Source organism: Schistocerca americana, chromosome 6, assembly GCF_021461395.2.
Source record: "Schistocerca americana isolate TAMUIC-IGC-003095 chromosome 6, iqSchAmer2.1, whole genome shotgun sequence".
Taxonomy (NCBI): Eukaryota; Metazoa; Arthropoda; class Insecta; order Orthoptera; family Acrididae; genus Schistocerca; species Schistocerca americana.
In genome coordinates this window covers 522,317,803-522,338,070 of record NC_060124.1, presented here as the reverse complement: position 1 = coordinate 522,338,070, position 20,268 = coordinate 522,317,803, and the positions used below count along the sequence as shown (strand labels likewise).

The following is a 20,268-nucleotide window of genomic DNA, read 5'->3' as shown; positions in this document are numbered from 1 at the left end:
GAAAAGTCAAAAACCGTTGACGAAATTGAAAGCAATTCCGGTAAGAGTGCAACAGGAATTACGCTGTTAAATACAGAGGAAAGACTACATAAATGGAAAGAGTACAGTGAAGGTATCTATGAGATAAAGGAATTGCCTGATGATGTGATATAATAAGAAGTTGAAGTCCATATGGAGGAAGTAGGGGTTCCAGTACTGGAGTCTGTGGTGTCACCGCCAGACACCACACTTGCTAGGTGGTAGCCTTTAAATCGGCCGCGGTCCGCTAGTATACGTCGGACCCGCGTGTCGCCACTATCAGTGATTGCAGACCGAGCGCCGCCACATAGCAGGTCTAGAGAGACGTCCTAGCACTCGCCCCAGTTGTACAGCCGACTTTGCTAGCGATGGTTCAATGACAAATTACTCTCTCATTTGCCGAGACGATAGTTAGTATAGCCTTCAGCTACGTCATTTGCTACGACCTAGCAAGGCGCCATTATCTTTTGCTATTTATCTTGTGATGCATGTACCGTCAGACCGATGTTCACCAATTATGGATTAAAGTTAAGTATTCCAACAGCTACGTACTTTATTTGTTAGACTCGAATCCTTTAACTGTTCCAGACCTCACGCCAGCCTGCGTGAGCTTAACGCGTGCCTTTCGGCTTCACCTCGTAGTGGCTTGGCTGTCTTGCCAAGTCACAACAGAGTCAAAATTCAAAAGAGCTCTTGAAGGCTAGGCATCAAATAAAGCATAAGGAATATATAACATTCCATCGAAATTTCTAAAATCATTCGGAGAAGTGGCAACAAAACGACTATTGAAGTTTGTCTGTAGCACTTATAAAACTGACGCTATACCATCAGACTTTCGGGAAAATATGATCCACACAATTTCTAAGATAGCAAGAACTGTTAAGTGCGACAATTACTGTAAAATCAGTTTAACAACTCCTGCATCCAAGCTACTAACAAGAATAATATACGGAAGAATAGAAAATAAAATTGAGGATGTATTACGTGACGATCAGTTCGGCTTTAGGATAGGTAAACCCTACAGAGAGGCAGTCGTGACGTTGCACTTGATAATGAGAGCAAGACTGAAGAAAAATCAAGACACGGCTTACACAAAGCGCTCGACCATGTAAAATAGTGCAAGATACGAGGCTTATCCAAAATTTTTGGGACTGGTGCTGCCATCCGTCGAAACTTTACCTTTGGACTAATGGTCACCATCACCCTCGAAGTAGTTCCCATCCGCACGTACACGCCGGTCCCAGCGCTTCTGCCACTGGTGAAACGTTTTCTGGAAGTCCTGTTCTTTGAGGGTGTTTATCACTGCCAGCGATGCTTCTTGAATCCTCTCTAGAGTGTCGAACCGACGACCTTTCAACTTGAGTTTCAGTTTTGGGAATAGCGCTAAGTCGCAAGGTGCCAATTCTAGCGAGTACGGTGGAAGGGGTACAACCGCCATGTTGTTTTTTTTGCCAAAAACGCCCTGCTGAGTAAGGACGTGTGACAAGGCGCGTTGTCGTGATGCAGCAGCCAGTTCCCCTTGACACCAAAGTTCGGGCCGTAGTCGCCGTACGTTTTCACGGAGCCGTCGCAAAACGTCACAGTAGCATTCGGAATCCACTGTTTGGTTGTGTGGGACGAATTCTTTGTGCACAATTCCCTTGGTATCAAAGAAAACGACGATCATGCTCTTGACTTTGCTCTTCACCTGTCACGCTTTTTTGGGTCTTGGAGAGCCTGGGTTCTTCCACTGGGACAATTGTTGCTTTCTCTCTGGTTCAAAAATGGCTCTGAGCACTGTGGGACTCAACTTCTGAGGTCATCAGTCCCCTAGAACTTAGAACTACTTAAACCTAACTAACCTAAGGACATCACACACATCCATGCCCGAGGCAGGATTCGAACCTGCGACCGTAGCGGTCTCGCGGGTCCAGACGGTAGTGCCTAAAACAGCTCGGCCACCTCGGCCGGCACTTTGTCTCTGGGTCATAATTGTAAATCCAGCTCTCGTCGCCGGGGATAAACCGTGACAAGAAGGTTCGATCATCAGGTGCGGTGTGACGAAGTGTTTCAACACGCTGTGTCATCTGATCGGCAGTCTAGATCCTTGGCACAAATTTTGCGGTGACACGATTCATGCCCAATTCATCAGTCAACATTCGTTGACATGTCCCATAACCAATGCCCACTTCATCCGGAGGGTCTTGAATAGTTCGACGTCGATCAGCACGAACCGATTGTAGAAGTTTGGCAACGATGTCTGGCGTTGTGCGGCTAACGGGCCTTCCAGTGTGAGCATCATCTTCGACGTCTGTAAGGCTGGCCCTGAACCGAGCATCCCACTCAAACACACGTGTACGGCTCATGCTCTGTCCCCAAAACACTTGTTGAATCATTGCAAGGGTCTCTGTAGCTCTTTTCCCGAGATTCGCACAGAATATGATACACACGCGCTGTTCTGTTCCCGGATCCATCGTAAAATGGCCACACCGAACACAGAGTATTACTGAAATCACTGTGGACACGCAACACCTACTCCCAGCTGAATACCACTCCGTACACTGACTCATCAGATATACAGCTATCGCCACCTAGCGGTGCAAAGATCTACTACTCCTACTTTCCAGATGGCAGCACCAGTCCCGAAAACTTCGGATTCTACCTCGTATTTGAAATTCAAGAGGGAGTAAGCTGTAGGGGAAGAGGGTCAATATACAATATGTATAAAAATCAAGAGAGACAATAAGATTGGAAGTCAAGAACGAAGTACAGGGACTGTAAGGAGTGTAATGCGTTGTTGAAATCTTTCTCTCCTATTAATCAATCTATGCAATGAAGAAACAATGACGGCAACAAAATAAAGTTGCAAGAGTGGGATAAAACATTCTGGGTGAAAGGATGTCAATATTTACTGGTGGCATTGCTCTCCTCAGTGAAGGTGAAGAAGAACTGAAGGGTCTGTTGAATGAAATAAACAGTCTAATGAGTATAGAATATGGATTGACAGTAAAATGGAAAAAGGCAAAAGCAGTCAGAAGTAGCAGAAATGAGAACAGCATGAAACTTAACATCAAAGTTGAGTAGAATTGAATTTAGGAATTCTGCTACCACGGAAGCAAAATAACGCAAGAGGGACAATACAAGCAGACCAGAACAGGCAAGGAGAGATTTCGTGCCCAAGAGAAGTCCATCCGCTTCAGACATAAGCCTTAAATTCATTAAGGAAGAAATACATTGGGCAGCAGTAGTTAGTATCCCTAGTTCCCTAAACGGGCCTCTGAAGACTGTTCTTGAGTTCACACCACGTATAACTCTTATTGCACGTTTTAGCATCCGGAAAACCTTAGCTTGGTTTGACGAATTACCCCAAAAAATAATCCCATATGACATTATAGAGTGAAAGTAAGCATAGTACGCCAGCTATTTCATTTATATATCCTCTAAGTCTGACAGAATTCGCATTGCAAATAGAGATTTGTTTAGACGCTTCAGCAGTTGTGTGGTGTGCTCCTCCCAGTTGAATTTATAATCAAGCTGTAATCCCAAGAATTTAACACTGCCCACTTCTTCTATCTGCGTGTCACCATATGTTACGCATATACTCGTGGGACACCCGTTACAAGTTCTGGACTGCATGAACTGTGTTTTTTCAAAGTTTAGTGACAAAGAATTGGCTAGGAACCAATGATTAATGTCCACAAATATTTTATTAGCCAATCGATGAGAAAAGGAACATGAGTAAAAATCTTTCTAGAAACCAGGATCGTATGATAGGATATGTGTTGAGACATCAGGAAATGACTCTCGTGATAGCAGAGGAAGTGGTAGAGAGAAAATAATAGAGCGGAGGACAGGGTTTGGATTATTATTTATCTGTGTGACCATAGTTTTCTTAGCCACTTTATAGGCCCTAATTATTGAACATATTTTAAATCCGTCTTTACTTGAAAGTGCGTATTATGTCACCTAACACGTTTCGTTGTATTGATATGAAAGTAGTTAGTTACAAGAGATAATTAAGGTGAGGTTTTATTAACAGTATGTTGTGTCTGATTTACGCTCACTTCCTCAAGTGTATTCTGCTTGCACACTTTTGAGGTATTCCATCGTTCGACAGTGTTGCTTTTTGCCTAATCCCACGTTCCTTTGCAGCACTACGCAATCCTCAATGTTTATCGAGCCTGTGGAAAAAAATTGTTGAAGTACGTTACACATAATGACGGTCGCCGCCTCTCAAAGAACCACGAAGATTACACAGACGTACAAGCTATGGCCAGTTTTGAAGCACAAAATGTGTCCGTATTTTGTCGAAAGAAAAGTTCCGACAGCATATGCGACAATCTTTCGATATTGTGAGACGCTACAAAAGTTTCCGAAGCCGTAGCCGGATGAACTTGAGGAAGCTGTGTTCTTAAAGCTGCGGTTCGCACACCTTGTAGTCCACGCCAGTTTTACAGGTTAGGTGATGACCATCAAATCACTCTTTGGTCATTTGGGCGCTTTAGTTAATAACTCGTTTCCTTTTCTCTTTGTGTGTTTCTCTCAGCTAAGATCTGCAAACGTCGCTATGAAATTTTTAAGAACCAAAGAAAAGCCGTGCAACACTTCCGTGAAACGTGTAATGAAAATGGGCATTGTCTGTATTTGTTTTGAGTTAAACGGCGTACCTCGAGGGAGGTTTTCGTTCTAAGTTGATATCAAGTCATTTGTGATGACGTTGTTTATTTTAATTTTCTGAATGCTGATTGCCCGACAAAAAAGCTGACCTTCTTCAGAAAAATTGGGCGCCCCGTCAAAATTAATGCTATATAAATTACGCTTTGTCGTAACCGAATGTAATCCTTATTTGATATTTAAATTTAGTATTATTCAACATTGTGTCTCAAAGATGCATCTTAAATAAAGTTTAAAATAGAATATTTTGGATAAATTAGAAAGAATAACATTATTGCTATAATTTATATCTGTAACACAAGTAATTACAACAGGTCACTACCAACAACACGATGTAATCAAAATTAATATTTTTACATAAATTACGTGGGGGCCACCTGTGTTCAAATTATAACCGAAGTATTCGTAATGAAATTTTTTGAGGAAAAATGTGTCAATGTATGTCTAAAAACAACCATCTGATGATGTTTACATAACAATTTGTAATGTTGTAAAACACTGTAACACTCGATAATGCCACTCCTCAGCTTTCACCATACGTAATTCTTCGCAGTAGTTCACTTTCACGGTTTGCACAGGGAAGAAGTTCATTCGCGTATGTCGTGCGAGAATTGAAATTTTGGGAGACATGGAATGGCTGCAATATTTCACATTTGTGGGATCTGTATCAAGAATAACAAATTTTAACGATAATTTAAATTCGAAATCTGAATATTTTCCGTAATCAAAACAAGTTGCCAGGTAAAAAAATCCGTTGAATATCTTGCCTCAAGGAATATTTTCTTTGACAAATACGAATCAAGAATAATGAATGAAAATGGATGAACCAAAATTTTCAGATGGGTGGGTATATTTTTCAATCTTGATCCCAAGGTCAGTTAATCGTACTTTTGTTTAGCAACCAGTAATAAACAAAGAGTGTGTGCGTGTGTGTGTGAGAGAGAAAGAGAGAGAGAGAGAGAGAGAGAGAGAGAGAGGGAGTGAGTGAGTGAGAGAGAGAGAGAGAGAGAGACATGAGAGCTGTTACATCAGCGTGTTATCGTCAGTGGTGTACTCGCACCTGGAAAATTAATTGAAACTCATTGAATTGCATGCATATTTTTTGTAAGAAAAAATGTTTATCTTGCTTTCATTTATTACTTTAGTTAGATTACACACAGGAAATTTTATACCAGTGCCTACACTACAGCGGCCGTTATGAAGTTCCATAGGCGCATTTGAGCCTGTCTCTTTTCACTTTATGGCTATCGTCATTTTTAAAAGCTTCTATATTAGTCTCTATAATATGCATTTTTCTGTAAACGAGGTTTAAAAAATTTAGTCAGTTTATTGATTCCTTATTTCTTGCACAAATTTTGTCACATTTCTAAGCTGAATTGCCTGAGGAAGCAATTGTGGTTGCAACTTTAAGAAAGATATTGCTCGTTTATGACTTAGGCAGATTCTTCCTATTTGAATCAACAAACTGTGCATTGTCTGCAGTCTGTAATCTAACGATGTCTGTGTGCCGAATGACGAGTCAATATGAGCAATTAAGTAAGTAAATGGTGGCATAGAGACAAAAATTGGAATGGAGAATACAAACTAATATTCCTTCCGAATATTTAGATCGAATGTTAGTGTCAATCCTTAAAACAGCGACTACGAAAACAAATGAAAATTTTTAGGTAGATTACTTTATTAAACAGTGACTACAAACTACTTGCGAATACTTTGGAAAACAGGTTAGAGATCCTGAAGATTTTATAGGCGGCAAGTGGTTACAAAAACATCATTTCCCCACAGAATCATGCATAATATACAACGCCATTATTTGAGTAGATCTTCATAAACAATTAGGTAGAAAAGTCCCGATTTTTCTCCTCCCCTTAGTTATATGCAAGGTAAGGACGACCGGAACTGCTTTTCTGGCGTAGCATGCAAAATAGTAAAAATGTTTCCAGAATAATGATAAATGAGCTGTTAAGTGAAAAAGTAGAGATAAAAAATACCGCAAGACCATGCTGAGCTGTGATGATGGCGATGTTCGCTATAACAATGGAACCCAAGATAGTCACCATGGCAAAGGACGTACAGGGTTCCATGTATAAGGACAAGAAAGATCTCATGCAGATTATATGCAGACGATGTAAGTTCCATCGCCACAACTGAAAAGAGCTAAGGGAACTTGCTGAAAGTGAGGTATGGTACTATGTCAACCCTAACAAAAAAGGAGAATTAAATCTCTGGACTTTATTGATAACACAAAATCATTATATACTGTCATTACCTACAAAATATGGAAAAGCAACCACATAACCTAAGAGCCCACCTCATAAATGAAACAGATCGAGCTTGTCTGAATCCACTAATAGTCAAGCGACGCAATCTCAAACGGAGTTAGGCAGTTAAAATAATTTTTCATGGACTATAGCTACATCCAAAATGAAACCACTGGAGATAATATCTTTAAGATGAGTGAAATATATTATAAAAAATTAGAGGGTTAGCAAAGAAACATTGTGGGACAAAAATACACATGCAAAGAAATTGGGGAACTGCAAGTAATCGAAACCTACCTACCTAAAGCGTTGTGGTCCACTCCGTCAACAGCAAAATCTTCACAAATTCGAAGTTGCATAAAATATATGAAACAGGTTACGCGAAACGTGCAACGTGCGATCTGAAAGACAGTGAAAATCACGGGCCTCTCGGTCAAAACGGCAACTGTCCGGAAAACCATAACACAATTAGTGCCTTGACGCCATCGAACGTCTTAGTTCCACACACAAAATCCTATCCCAGTGCGAAACGGAGAGCTCCGATTCGAATATAGGACCACATAACTAACTACAGGTTAAGAGAGCAACAGCAATGAATAGTTTTGGTTCCACACCACAGTGGAATCCCACAAGTTAACACTACCGAAATATTGCAAGAGAAGATACGCACTTTCATAAACAAAACAGTTGTTTGAACACATTGCCAAGCACCCCCGAATCAAGACGTTAACTAAGGTAGTAGAGACCAACTTCTCAATTCTGAATTTAGTGTCATCTAATGCAAAGCTTTCTTTTACTATTATTCTATTTCAGTGATATAATAAGGTTCACCTTTCTATTGACACGTATTTTCAATGTAACTGGTGTATAACGACAAAGAGAACAGAGATCTACATCTACATCTACATTTATACTCCGCAACCCACCCAATGGTGTGTGGCGGAGAGCACTTTACGTGCCACTGTCATTACCTCCCTTTCCTGTTCCAGTCGCGTATGGTTCGCGGGAAGAACGACTGTCTGAAAGCCTCCGTACGCGCTCTGATCTCTGTAATTTTACATTCGTGATCTCCTCGGGAGGTATAAGTAGGGGGAAGCAATATATTCGATACCTCATCCAGAAACGCACCCTCTCGAAACCTGGCGAGCAAGCTACACCGCGATGCAGAGCGCCTCTCTTGCAGAGTCTGCCACTTGAGTTCGTTAAACATCTCCGTAACGCTATCACGGTTACCAAATAACCCTGTGACGAAACGCGCCGCTCTTCTTTGGATCTTCTCTATCTCCTCCGTCAACCCGATCTGGTACGGATCCCACACTGATGAGCAATACTCAAGTATAGGTCGAACGAGTGTTTTGTAAGCCACCTCCTTTGTTGATGGACTACATTTTCTAAGCACTCTCCCAATGAATCTCAACCTGGTACCCGCCTTACCAACAATTAATTTTATATGATCATTCCACTTCAAATGGTTCCGCACGCATACTCCCAGATATTTTACAGAAGTAACTGCTACCAGTGTTTGTTCCGCTATCATATAATCATACAATAAAGGATCCTTCTTTCTATGTATTCGCAATACATTACATTTGTCTACGTTAAGGGTCAGTTGCCACTCCCAGCACCAAGTGCCTATCCGCTGCAGATTTTCCTGCATTTCGCTACAATTTTCTAATGCTCCAACTTCTCTGTATACTACAGCATCATCCGCGAAAAGCCGCATGGGACTTCCGACACTATCTACTAGGTCATTTATATATATTGTAAAAAGCAATGGTCCCATAACACTCCCCTGTGGCACGCCAGAGGTTACTTTAACGTCTGTAGACGTCTCTCCATTGACAACAACATGCTGTGTTCTGTTTGCTAAAAACTCTTCAATCCAGCCACACAGCTGGTCTGATATTCCGTAGGCTCTTACTTTGTTTATCAGGCGACAGTGCGGAACTGTATCGAACGCCAATGGTAGCCATTAGCCATTAGTAGCCATTTACTTCTGCCTGTAAAAAAAAAGAAAAAAAGCCGGCCGCGGTGGTCTAGCGGTTCTAGGCGCGCAGTCCGGAACCGCGTGACTGCTACGGTCGCAGGTTCGAATCCTGCCTCGGGCATGGATGTGTGTGATGTCCTTAGGTTAGTTAGGTTTAAGTAGTTCTAAGTTCTAGGGGACTGATGACCACACATGTTAAGTCCCATAATGCTCAGAGCCATTTGAACCATTTTTTTGTAAAAAAAAAAGGAAGAAAATGACTTACATTCATTTATCAAACGAAAGCGAAGTGCCAGTGCCGATGGAGGTAATAATAATAGATACTTTCCTTTACATCTTGTTTATCGCACAGAAGGTAAGCCAGAACACTATGATCACCTACCCAATAGCCGGTATGTGCATCTTTGGTACGGATAACAGCGGCGATGCGTCGTGGCATGGAAGCAATGAGGCCTTGGTAGGTCATTGGAGGGAGTTGGGACCACATCTGCACACACACACACACACACACACACACAAGTCACCTAATTCCCGTAAATTCTGGGGAGGGGGCCATGAGCTCTTATGCCACTTTTGATTACATTCCAGATGCATTTGATCGGGTACAGATCTGGCCAGCTGGGGGCCCAGCACATCAATTGTAACTCTCTACTGTGTGCCTCGAGCCACCCCATCATACTCCTAGCCGAGTGACGTGGCGCATTATCTGCTGCAAAATGCCACAGACATTTGGAAACATGATCTCCACACGGACAGCACGCTTACTGATACTACACGCATCGTTTGGCTAGCAGTCACTCCTCGGCAGATGACGCTGCCATCGCCTGGACGGGTCTATATCGGTGGTTGGTCGGCGGCCATAATGTTCTGGCTGATCAGTGCATATTTCGTAGTTTTAAATGCATGGAGACAACTCGACGGGTTGAGAAGTCCAATATTAGTGTAAAAATGGTAAAAGCATGTCTCCAAGACAAGGTAATCATTCTTTTCAAGGATACAATCAGCTGAAAAAATTCGACGTACCCGTTCTCTACGTATATGTACAGAATTTCGATTCCACGTTAAGTTGCATTTATTTTTATTTTTCTAATTTGGCTTAAGAATACGTACTACATGGAAAATGTCCCCCGATTCCAATATGAGCAGTTGATTTTCCACAGTAGATGACACTTTCGGTGGAAAGTATAATAATACATGCGACATTGTTTCCTACTAGTGTATCCACATGCGACTGCTTTGGAGTCGAGTAGAAGTGAGATCATCAAAAACTGATTATTCACTTTAAACAACAGTAGCGACACGGACAGTGTGGCTTTTTGTCACCAGTCTTCTGAATGCTTTGTTGCGGCCTACCACAGCTTCTCTTGCGACAACCGCTTCACCTCAGAGCACCACATACACCCTATGTTCTCAGCTTTTTGTTTGATGTTTTCCAGACACTGTCTCCTCTTACAGTATTTCCCTTCTATCGCTCCCGCTAGTATCATGGAAGAAATTCCCTGATGTCATAACTCCACTCATGTTGTACCTCCATCTTGCCGAAGTTTTCTACATACTGGTAGTTCAGCCCTTAACGATTCTGCCGGTAACCACCTCATTCTTTATCTTAGCAATCCACCTCTTTTTCAGCATGCTCCTGTAGCACCCCGTATCAAACGCTTTGATTCTGGTTTTCTCCCGTTTTCCCAAGTTTATGATTCGTTTCCATACAGTTCTGTGCTCTGGACAGTTCATTATTCGCTACCATACAATGCTGTGTTCTAGATACACATGAAGAAATTTCTGTCTGAAATTATAACCAGAGCTTGATACTAGAATATTTCGTTCGTCTATTAATGCTATCTTTATCTGTGTTAATCAGCTTTTTATGCACTCCTTTCTTCGTCAGTGATGTGCTGTTTTACTTCTAAGGCAGCAGAGTTCCTTAATTTCGTCTACTTCGTGATTCTCAGTTTTGACGTTAAGTCTAATTTCACATATTCGCATTAATTTCGCCTTTCTTCGGTTTACGTTCAGTCCATGTTCTGCACTCAGCAGTCTGTTTCTTCTATTCAGTACGTCCCCTAATTGATCCTCGCGTTCACTGAGAATAGCAACGCCGCCAGCGAATCTCCTCATTGGCATACTTTCACCCTGCATTTTAATCGCACGCTTCAACCTATCTCTTATTTTCTTCTTTGACTGTCGGATTGAAATGTAGCGGGCAAAGTCTGCAACACTGTCTTACACAGCTTTTAATCCAAGCATCACGTTTTTAATCGTCTATTATTATTTCCCTTCCCGGTTCTTAAACACATTGTACGTAACTCGTTTTTTCCATAGATAACTATTATTGCGACAATTTCAAACATCTTACACCACTGTGCATCGATCGAACGCTTTTTCTGCGTCGACGGATCCTATGGTCCTGTGTTAATTTTCTGACGTCTTGCTTCAATTATGAAGCACAATGTCAGTACCGCCTCTCCAGTGCCTTCACATTTCCTAAGGCCAACGTGATCGTCACCTAAGATATTCTGTTTTCTTTTGCATTCTTGTTAGCTACTTGGCTGTATTAGCGGTAATTTTCGCATTTACCTGTCCTTCGAGATTGCGCGGGTGATATTTCTCCAAATGACTAATTCTATGACTCATGGGCTTGAATAGTCGTTGGTTGCTACTTCCCTAATACTTTTAGAAATTCCGAAGGAAACTTATCGATGCCTTATACCTTCTTAACAAGTCCTCCGTAGGTCTATCAAACTCTGTAATACTGTATCCCAAAGTCTGCGAAGTCGACTTTGTTTCTTTTTCTACATCAGCAGACAATTTCTAACCCTCGTAGATTCCTTCAGTATGTTTTTTTTTTTTTTTTTCATCTACGTTCAAGGAAGAAATTCCATCTGCAGTGTTAATGTTGACACCCCCGCTTTTAGTTTCAAATAAGGTTGTTTTGGTTTCTCCGTATGCTAAATCGGCCCTTCCGACGACCATTTTTTCCATTTCTTCAAATTTTTCCTGTAGCCAATTAACCTTAGCCTCCCTGCACTTCCTATTGACTTCATGCGCGAGTGACTTACTCTGCTTTACTACTGTCTTTTCCGAGCTTTTCTGTACTTCCTCCTTTCATTGATCAATTTAATGCAAAAAATGGTTCAAATGGCTCTGAGCACTATGTGACTCAATATCTGAGGTCATCAGTCCCCTAGAACTCAGAACTTAAACCTAACTACCCTAAGGACATCACACAAATCCATGCGCGAGGCAGGATTCGAACCGGCGACCGTAGCGGTCGCGCTGTTCCCGACTGAAGCGCCTAGAACCGCTCGGCCACACCGGCGACTGTATTGTCATTATAACGTTTTCTTCGAAGTAATTCATAATGTTCGAACACAATATATGTTTCAAAATTCTCCTGCATATCGACATTAAAGATATGGGCCTATAATTTAGTGGATTACTCCTACTACCTTTCTTGAACATTGGTGTGACCTGTTACTCTTACTGTGGGTAGTATTATTCTCCCATCCGTGAGACAACTTTGACCAGAAACGCAACTCAGGCGCATACAGAAACCCGCAGCGTGTAATTTCCTGGTCAAGCATGCAAGTCGTCATATTGCAGAGCACTATAATCTCATTCTTTTCTGCTGATAACGTTCATTCATTACAATAGAGAGATTTCAGAAAGACGAATTTCCATTAAAGTCACTCGTTTCAGAATAAGAGATGCAGATTCAATAATTTTCATTGGGTATGCAGGCCACAGAGGAAACATGATATTCATCTTTCCATCCTCCGCTTCGTTGGTAGATAACTTTCGAAGTAGTGTCGACTAATGAATTGCAATGCTATTACCAAATCACACCGATTTCTGGTGCAGTCTGTGCTTGTCCTCACGTTGTACGGCTGCAGAGAGCACCAGCGTGGCGTGTCGGTGAACGAGGTCGTCCGTTGCTGTCTGGAACGGGACAGCAGGTGCGTCTCAGGGCGTTATCTGTCACCAGGCAACCGCGTGATGGCTGCTGCCCGAAACACAAGCGCCGCTCAATGGCGCGCATTCGGGGTTGCTGGTGCGAGATGATTGCCGCGGCACACTCGAGTTCTTCCTCCCAACGACCGCGCCCTCAGTCTCAACTGCCCGTTTGTTGCGTTGCTGTGTGTGCGCGCTTTTGCTTTACTGTCGTCCTGCACCGAGGTTATCTCAAGACAGGTGTCGCACCGGCGTGAAACCGAAGTAAAACTGTACCTAGCATTCGACACGTTTACAATGGGATCTTGTCGGTCCCGGCACAGTTAGGTCTACATACTGAAAGAGATTAATGAAACTGTGTTGGAAGCCCTGTAACTGATTAAAAATTCGAGACTGGACCGAAAAGCAGGGATAATCAAGCCTTCAAATCTTCAATCTATGCCAAATGTATAATCCTCATGACCGGCCGATGTGACCGAGCGGTTCTAGGCGCTTCAGTCTGGAACCGCGCGACCGCTACGGTCGCAGGTTTAAATCCTGCATCGGGCATGGCTGTGTGTAATGTCCTTAGGTTAGTTAGGTTTAAATAGTTCTAAGCTCTAGGGGACTGATGACCTCAGATGTTAAGTCCCATAGTGCTCAGAGCCATTTGAACCATTTTATAATACTCATGCCTCAGAAAAACAATCTTGCAGCAGTTATGTGACTCGTGAAGTCACAAACACACACGTACTTTCATAAAATCAGCGCAACGAAAAGTAAACAGTGGCTACATAGCATATACTTGAGTGTCCCACAGTGAGCTCTGATTCGTAAAGTACAGTGAACTCAATTGAACATGGGTTACCTTTCTGCTTATTGCGTCCAGCTGTGTAATGGGGATTCTCCCCAATTTTTTAATAGTTACCTGATAACATAAACCATCTATATACCATCTAACTCAAAAAGTAATTCGTGAATGTCAATGTCGCGTAACATAAACATAGTATACGCGAAATATATCCGTACTATTCAACAGTAATCGGCTGAACAGCTCCGGTTCACTAACGTTTACTCGACCCGAAACCTAATAGCATGCAAAACAAAGTTGCTTATTATCAGTATGTTTTCAGATTAGAATTCAAAACTAAATTACGGTACGCTCTGTGAATCGTAAACTGATGTCACGAGGTATCGTACCCATGCAAAGTGGAACACTCCAGTGACGTAATACGAAGATTAAGGCATATTTTGCAATAAATCGGCTCGAAGTGGACTGGAAAGCAACTACGTTGTACCTGAATACAAGGACATTATTTTATCTCCTCGCAAGAGTACCCCAACCTACCAGTGCAAGATTCAAAGTTATGAAAAGCAATAGGAACGTCATATCTCATCTCACGTTTCTTGAATAAGTAAAAACTATTTTATACTTAAGGAGAGTGTCACATCTTTGAATTAACTACACGAGAAAACGAAAAATTGATGTATGACACTAGTATCAGCTTCCACTCAAGTACGTGCAGCCCATAAGCCTCCGTTTTGCTACACCCTATAACACGGCCCGACTCGTAGGCACGAAATGATCGCAATCAAACAATTCCTGTCTAAGCTCGCCACAATAACTAATGTCCACCACATGAAGTAAATTAAAATAATCTCATCCAATTCTTGACTATCTGTAAAATCTGCCCGACAATATAGACCTCGACCAGACAAAGACAGTCTTCAATCCAATACAACCCCACCAACTAGCATCCAATCTAGGGTGGTAGGAGCTTTGAAGAAGTGGTAAGGTGCCTGGTCAACATTAATTCAGACACCCGATAAAACAGTTCTCACTCAACATTTATAAAAAAAAACATGTTGTCCTACCCCTTTTATTTTTTTCTTCTTTTAAAGGGTAGCCATTACACCAATGTCAAGGGTAAAATACTGGTGATACAGTAGTACCAAATTTGAGATCAAAACAATTATAACACCAATTAAAAGGTTTCAAGTTCGATAACTGCTTCTGATAAAAAATTTAAAATTCCCAATGCCAGTTTAAAAACACGTGTAAGTACCCTTATCCAAATTTATAATAATAAGCTGAGAGCAATTCAAACCTAAAAACAATATTCCGATAAATCCAGTTAAGCAAAAGCACTTGAAATACACAACAACAAATTCCTGTGGGACCCCCTTATGACAAGTTTTGTACAGACCAGTTTTCCTCATGCAACAATTTTAAATTTGCTCATTATCTGTGCAGGACTACCTAATAATTTCAAAACAAGTTTAGGTGCAAGACTTCTTCAAAGGGACTCCAAATTAAAAGACAGGATTTGTTTGGTTACAGAAGGTATTACGTAACGCAATCTGCAGCGTTAGAATTCATTCACTGCTACCTCAGTGGGATTATAGAGTTGTAATCTTTCAATCTGACTTTATTTCACATGTCAGCCTTGCGCACACTTTCTGGTAATATGTTACACACGTCATTAAATTGGTGTGATACGACATGAAACATAAATCACTTGCCACTGGTCCCACACATACACACAAAATAATGACCCCCCACACCAAGGCAACCTCATTGACAACCTTGTAACCTGAACAGTTAAAACAAAAAAATGAGCAGTTACGAAATAGTGGAACTACAAGGGCAGTCTCAATTGTAATATTGCAAGACGAACAACTAAAACACACAGATGGGCAAGTAGTCAATAATAAAGTCACTCAGCTTCAAGTGAAGTTATCCAGTACTCGTGTGTAAATGCAAGCAGGTCGCAGCGACAGTGTAATGACAGCTGTGGAGACCTCCAACTGTTTCTTTAACCACCGATCTCCTTCAGGCAAGACCAGTATTGTGCAACCAAAGCGCTCTCGCATGAGAAAGGGTAGCCCCTTTCCAAACTACACCTTTTCAAACGAAGGTCCTCAAGTACAAATAAGACGCACCATCTCTCCAGAGGCGGCCAAATCTTTTTCTTTTTCCGGCACGTACACGAGCTGCTCCCAGCACAGGGACCCACTCGCCACCTTCTTCATGCCGCTGCTAACTCAAGACTCATGTCGCTGACTGTCACACGCCCACCTCACGGACCATATTCTCACCACAAGACTTCTTGAAAAAAAAAAAAAACGAGTGATACCAACAATACCAAAACTCTGCGGAAGCTTTAGACACCACCAACTGCTGTAACACTTAGATTCATATTTAAAGTCGAATTCTCTTTCAGTCAAGCCGAATCATACTGGCTGCAGCCCGAGAGCGATTCCTATCAGTCGAAACCAAAACTGACTCCCAAAGTCGTACAACTGCTTCAGTGTCCAAGCAAAGACTTTTCTATAGTGATTGTATCGATTGATCGATATTGATTATAGCAAAATCGCATAAAGTTTCGCAAAGATAAATATCTCAATCTGCTAGAAACAAATTATGAATGGAAGAAATTAAAGTGTCGAATGTGTGTGTGAAATGTTATGGCACTTAACAGCTAACATCATCAGTCCCTAAGCTTACACACTACTTAACCTAAATTACCCTAAGGGCAAACACACACACACCCATGCCCGAGGGAGGACTCGAGCCTTCGCCGGGACTAGCCGAAAGTGTCGAATGAACAGGTAGCTTACAGCGTAACTAGTTTAAAGTTCGTTGGCTGCATTGGGTGTTCAGAGAACTCCTCACATTTCCAAGTTAATAGTCCCTATCTTCTTGATAAGCATGATGTGACTGGCAATACAGAAACGTCCTTAGCACTGTGTGAGCACCGTCTAGCACAAAAAATATTGCGCACTTGCTCAAATACTGTGAGTGCAACAATGGATTGTTCTGCGAAGCTGTTCATGATTTTACTAAGACATGAACGCCGCACTGTTCTTCGGAGTTAAAATATGACAAATCTGCTTTGGAACACTTTTATAAGTCCACAAAACGACAATATGACATCAGCGACAACGGTTTATTAACTGTCCAACGCATTTTCCTCATCATCAGGGAAATCTGATCAATGCTTCATCCACAGCATCTGCATTAGTGTCAGTCTTAGTGATATTTTTAAGATATAGCCGTAGTGCTTAATCTAATACATGTGAATCAGTTCTTTTCTACTTATCACAGTTAACATAGAGACACATTCAGACTTGCATACTAAAGGTAAAATGTACTTGGGGTGACATCTATAATTTTTTAGTTCTGATTTATACCTAAAGCGAGTTGCATATAAAACATTGAAGTACAAGGTGGAGATATTTTGATCTGTAGTACGTAGCATCACACTCCTGAGATATCATTTTCCTTCATAATATTACTTTCCCCTCGCCCTCTTCTGTTTGGCTGCCACTTGAATAGTGAGATGTGTTTAGTTTCGGACGTAGCATACTTAATTTGATTTAAATAGAATGACTGCAATGAATGGAAATAGTAACATGCGGGCTGATTTTCGTAGTGCGTTGTCTGAACGTGTAGGGAAGAGCGTTGTACCTGGTGGACAAACTAAATAGAAACACATGATGTTTCCTGGCTGGTGTTTCAATCTAGAGATTGGTCTCAGTCTCGCATGGCGGAATCTGTCCTAGAAACCGCCGTAATCAGTTTCTGGCTCTTTTTACAGCTGTGCTTTAGTAGTGAGACATGACGTTGTGTCTTGTGCAGCGTTTGTAAATATTACGAGTTCTACATAGTTACTGAAGGACTGTTAATTTTTCGTGGTTACAGAATTTTATGGTGAGTAAAGTTCTGCCTATTTTTGATACTCAATAACGTAAACCTTATTTCATCGGTCGTGACGATCTTGCATCTTGAAACCGTAGAAGGTCTTCTACTTGGAGCACATCATATTAGCAAATGAACTAAGTTTCTTTAATGTCTTGGCACTTTCACCTGACTTGAAAATATAACTTTGTGTTAGTTGCCAATATCTTCTGTTTCAGAATGTTTTCACCTTGTAATTGGTTTTCGATAATACTTCTTAATTTGTTTTCGCTTACGAATTATTGGTGTGTAGTAGAATAATAATGTAATTCATACAATATTGAATACGGTATACATAAGATTTTGTCAACTGCTACACCTTTCAATTTGAAAAGAATACTGATTCCTTGGTACATGGTCAATTAGGATCTTGGAAGTGTTTTTCACATTTGAAAAATCTTACCTTGCTTGAGTATTTTTGTATTTTGAGAAAAAGACTGCAGTATATCATTATCAAGTGTATAATATCATTTCCAGATGGAAAGAGAAAATATATTAATCTTCTATTACAGGTGGAAGTGTTCGAACGGCGACACTGTCGCCCTACTGAGGATTGCTCATATGTCTTTCTTAAAACACGTAATTTTAGTTAGATTAGCAGCTTTGACCTACAGACTAATGAATGATGAGACAAGCAGTACCACAGCTGCTTCCAGTTCTCTAATTTACACATGTGTGTACTTGTCAGAGGAGAGAGAGAGAGAGAGAGAGAGAGAGAGAGAGAGAGAGAGAGAGAGAGAGAGAGAGAGAGAGGGAGAGGGAGGGAGAGATGGTATAGAGACCCCAGTGTCAGATGTATGATAAATTACTTTTCATTTTTGGGTCTCCCATGAGAAGGAATTACCCTGAAACTGTCAAAACCGGTATCTGCTCATGTCATACTGGGAACGAAATACTTTTTTTTCCGGGTACAGTTAAATAATGATTTCTGTCTCGAATTCAGAACTCAATTAATGAAAACGAACTTTTCTAGCCAACAATTTTTATTAAAAAACATTTTTGGCATTTCCAGGGGCAGATGTGGATTCTGACCACAATCTATTGGTTATAAACTGCAGATTAAAACTGAAGAAACTGCAAAAAGGTGGAAATTTAAGGAGATGGGACCTGGAAAAACTGACTAAACCAGAGGTTGTACAGAGTTTCGGGGAGAGCATAAGGGAACAATTAACAGGAATGGGGGAAAGAAATATAGTAGAAGAAGAATGGGTAGCTCTGAGGGATGAAGTAGTGAAGGCAGCAGAGGATCAAGTAGATAAAAAGACGAGGGCTAGTAGTAATCCTTGGGTAACAGAAGAAATATTGAATTTAATTGATGAAAGGAGCAAATATAAAAACGCAGTAAATGAAGCAGGCAAATAGGAATACAAACGTCTCAAAAATGATATCGACAGGAAGTGCAAAATGGCTAAGCAGGGATGGCTAGAGGACAAATGCAAGCATGTAGAGGCTTATCGCACTAGGGGTAAGATACTGCCTACAGGAAAATTAAAGAGACCTTTGGAGAAAAGAGAACCACTTGTGTGAATATCAAGAGCTCAGATGGAAACCCAGTTCTAAGCAAAGAAGGGAAAGCAGAAAGGTGGAAGGAGTATATAGAGGGTCTATACAAGGGCGATGTACTTGAGGACAATATTATGGAAATGGAAGAGGATGAGGATGAAATGAGAGATACGATACAGCGTGAAGAGTTTGACAGAGCACTGAAAGACCTGAGTCGAAACAAGGCCCCAGGAGTAGACAACATTCCATTGGAACTACTGACGGCCTTGGGAGAGCCAGTCCTGACAAAACTCTACCATTTGGTGAGCAAGATGTATGAGAGAGGCGGAATACCCTCAGACTTCAAGAAGAATATAATAATTCCAATCCCAAAGAAAGCAGGTGTTGACAGATGTGAAAATTACCGAACTATCAATTTAATAAGTCACAGCTGCAAAATACTAATGCGAATTCTGTACAGACGAATGGAAAAAATGGTAGAAGCCGACCTCGGCGAAGATCAGTTTGGATTCCGCAGAAATGTTGGAACACGTGAGGCAATACTGACCCTACGACTTATCTTAGAAAATAGATTAAGGAAGGGCAAACCTACATTTCTAGCTTTTGACAATGTTGACTGGAATACTCTCTTTCAAATTCTAAAGGTGCCAAGGGTAAAATACAGGGAGCGAAAGGCTATTTACAATTTGTACAGAAAGCAGATGGCAGTTATAAGAGTCGAGGGGCATGAAAGGGAAGCAGCGGTTGGGAAGGGAGTGAGACAGGGTTGTAGCCTCTCCCCGATGTTATTCAATCTGTATATTGAGCAAGCATTAAAGGAAACAAAAGAAAAATTGAGAGTGGGTGTTAGAGTCCATGGAGAAGAAATAAAAACGTTGAGGTTCACCGATGACATTGCAATTCTGTCAGAGACAGCAAAGGACTTGGAAGAGCAGTTGAACCGAATGGACAGTGTCTTGAAAAGAGGATATAAGATGAACATGAACAAAAGCAAAACGAGGATAATGGAATGTAGTGGAATCAAGTCGGGTGATGCTGAGGGAATTAGATTTGGAAATGGCACACTTAAAGTAGTAAAGGGGTTTTGCTATTTGGGTAGCAAAATAACTGGTGATGGTCGAAGTCGAGAAGATATAAAATGTAGACTGGCAATGGCAAGGAAAGCGTTTCTGAAG

The 20,268-nt window shown here is 41.3% G+C and overlaps 1 long non-coding RNA gene across 1 annotated transcript in view; it reads left to right on the top strand.

Annotated features, from left to right (window-relative positions):
- Window positions 1-20,268, top strand: part of LOC124619873 — a 1,840,881-nt gene that overhangs the window by 1,000,045 nt on the left and 820,568 nt on the right. The window lies entirely within an intron of this gene.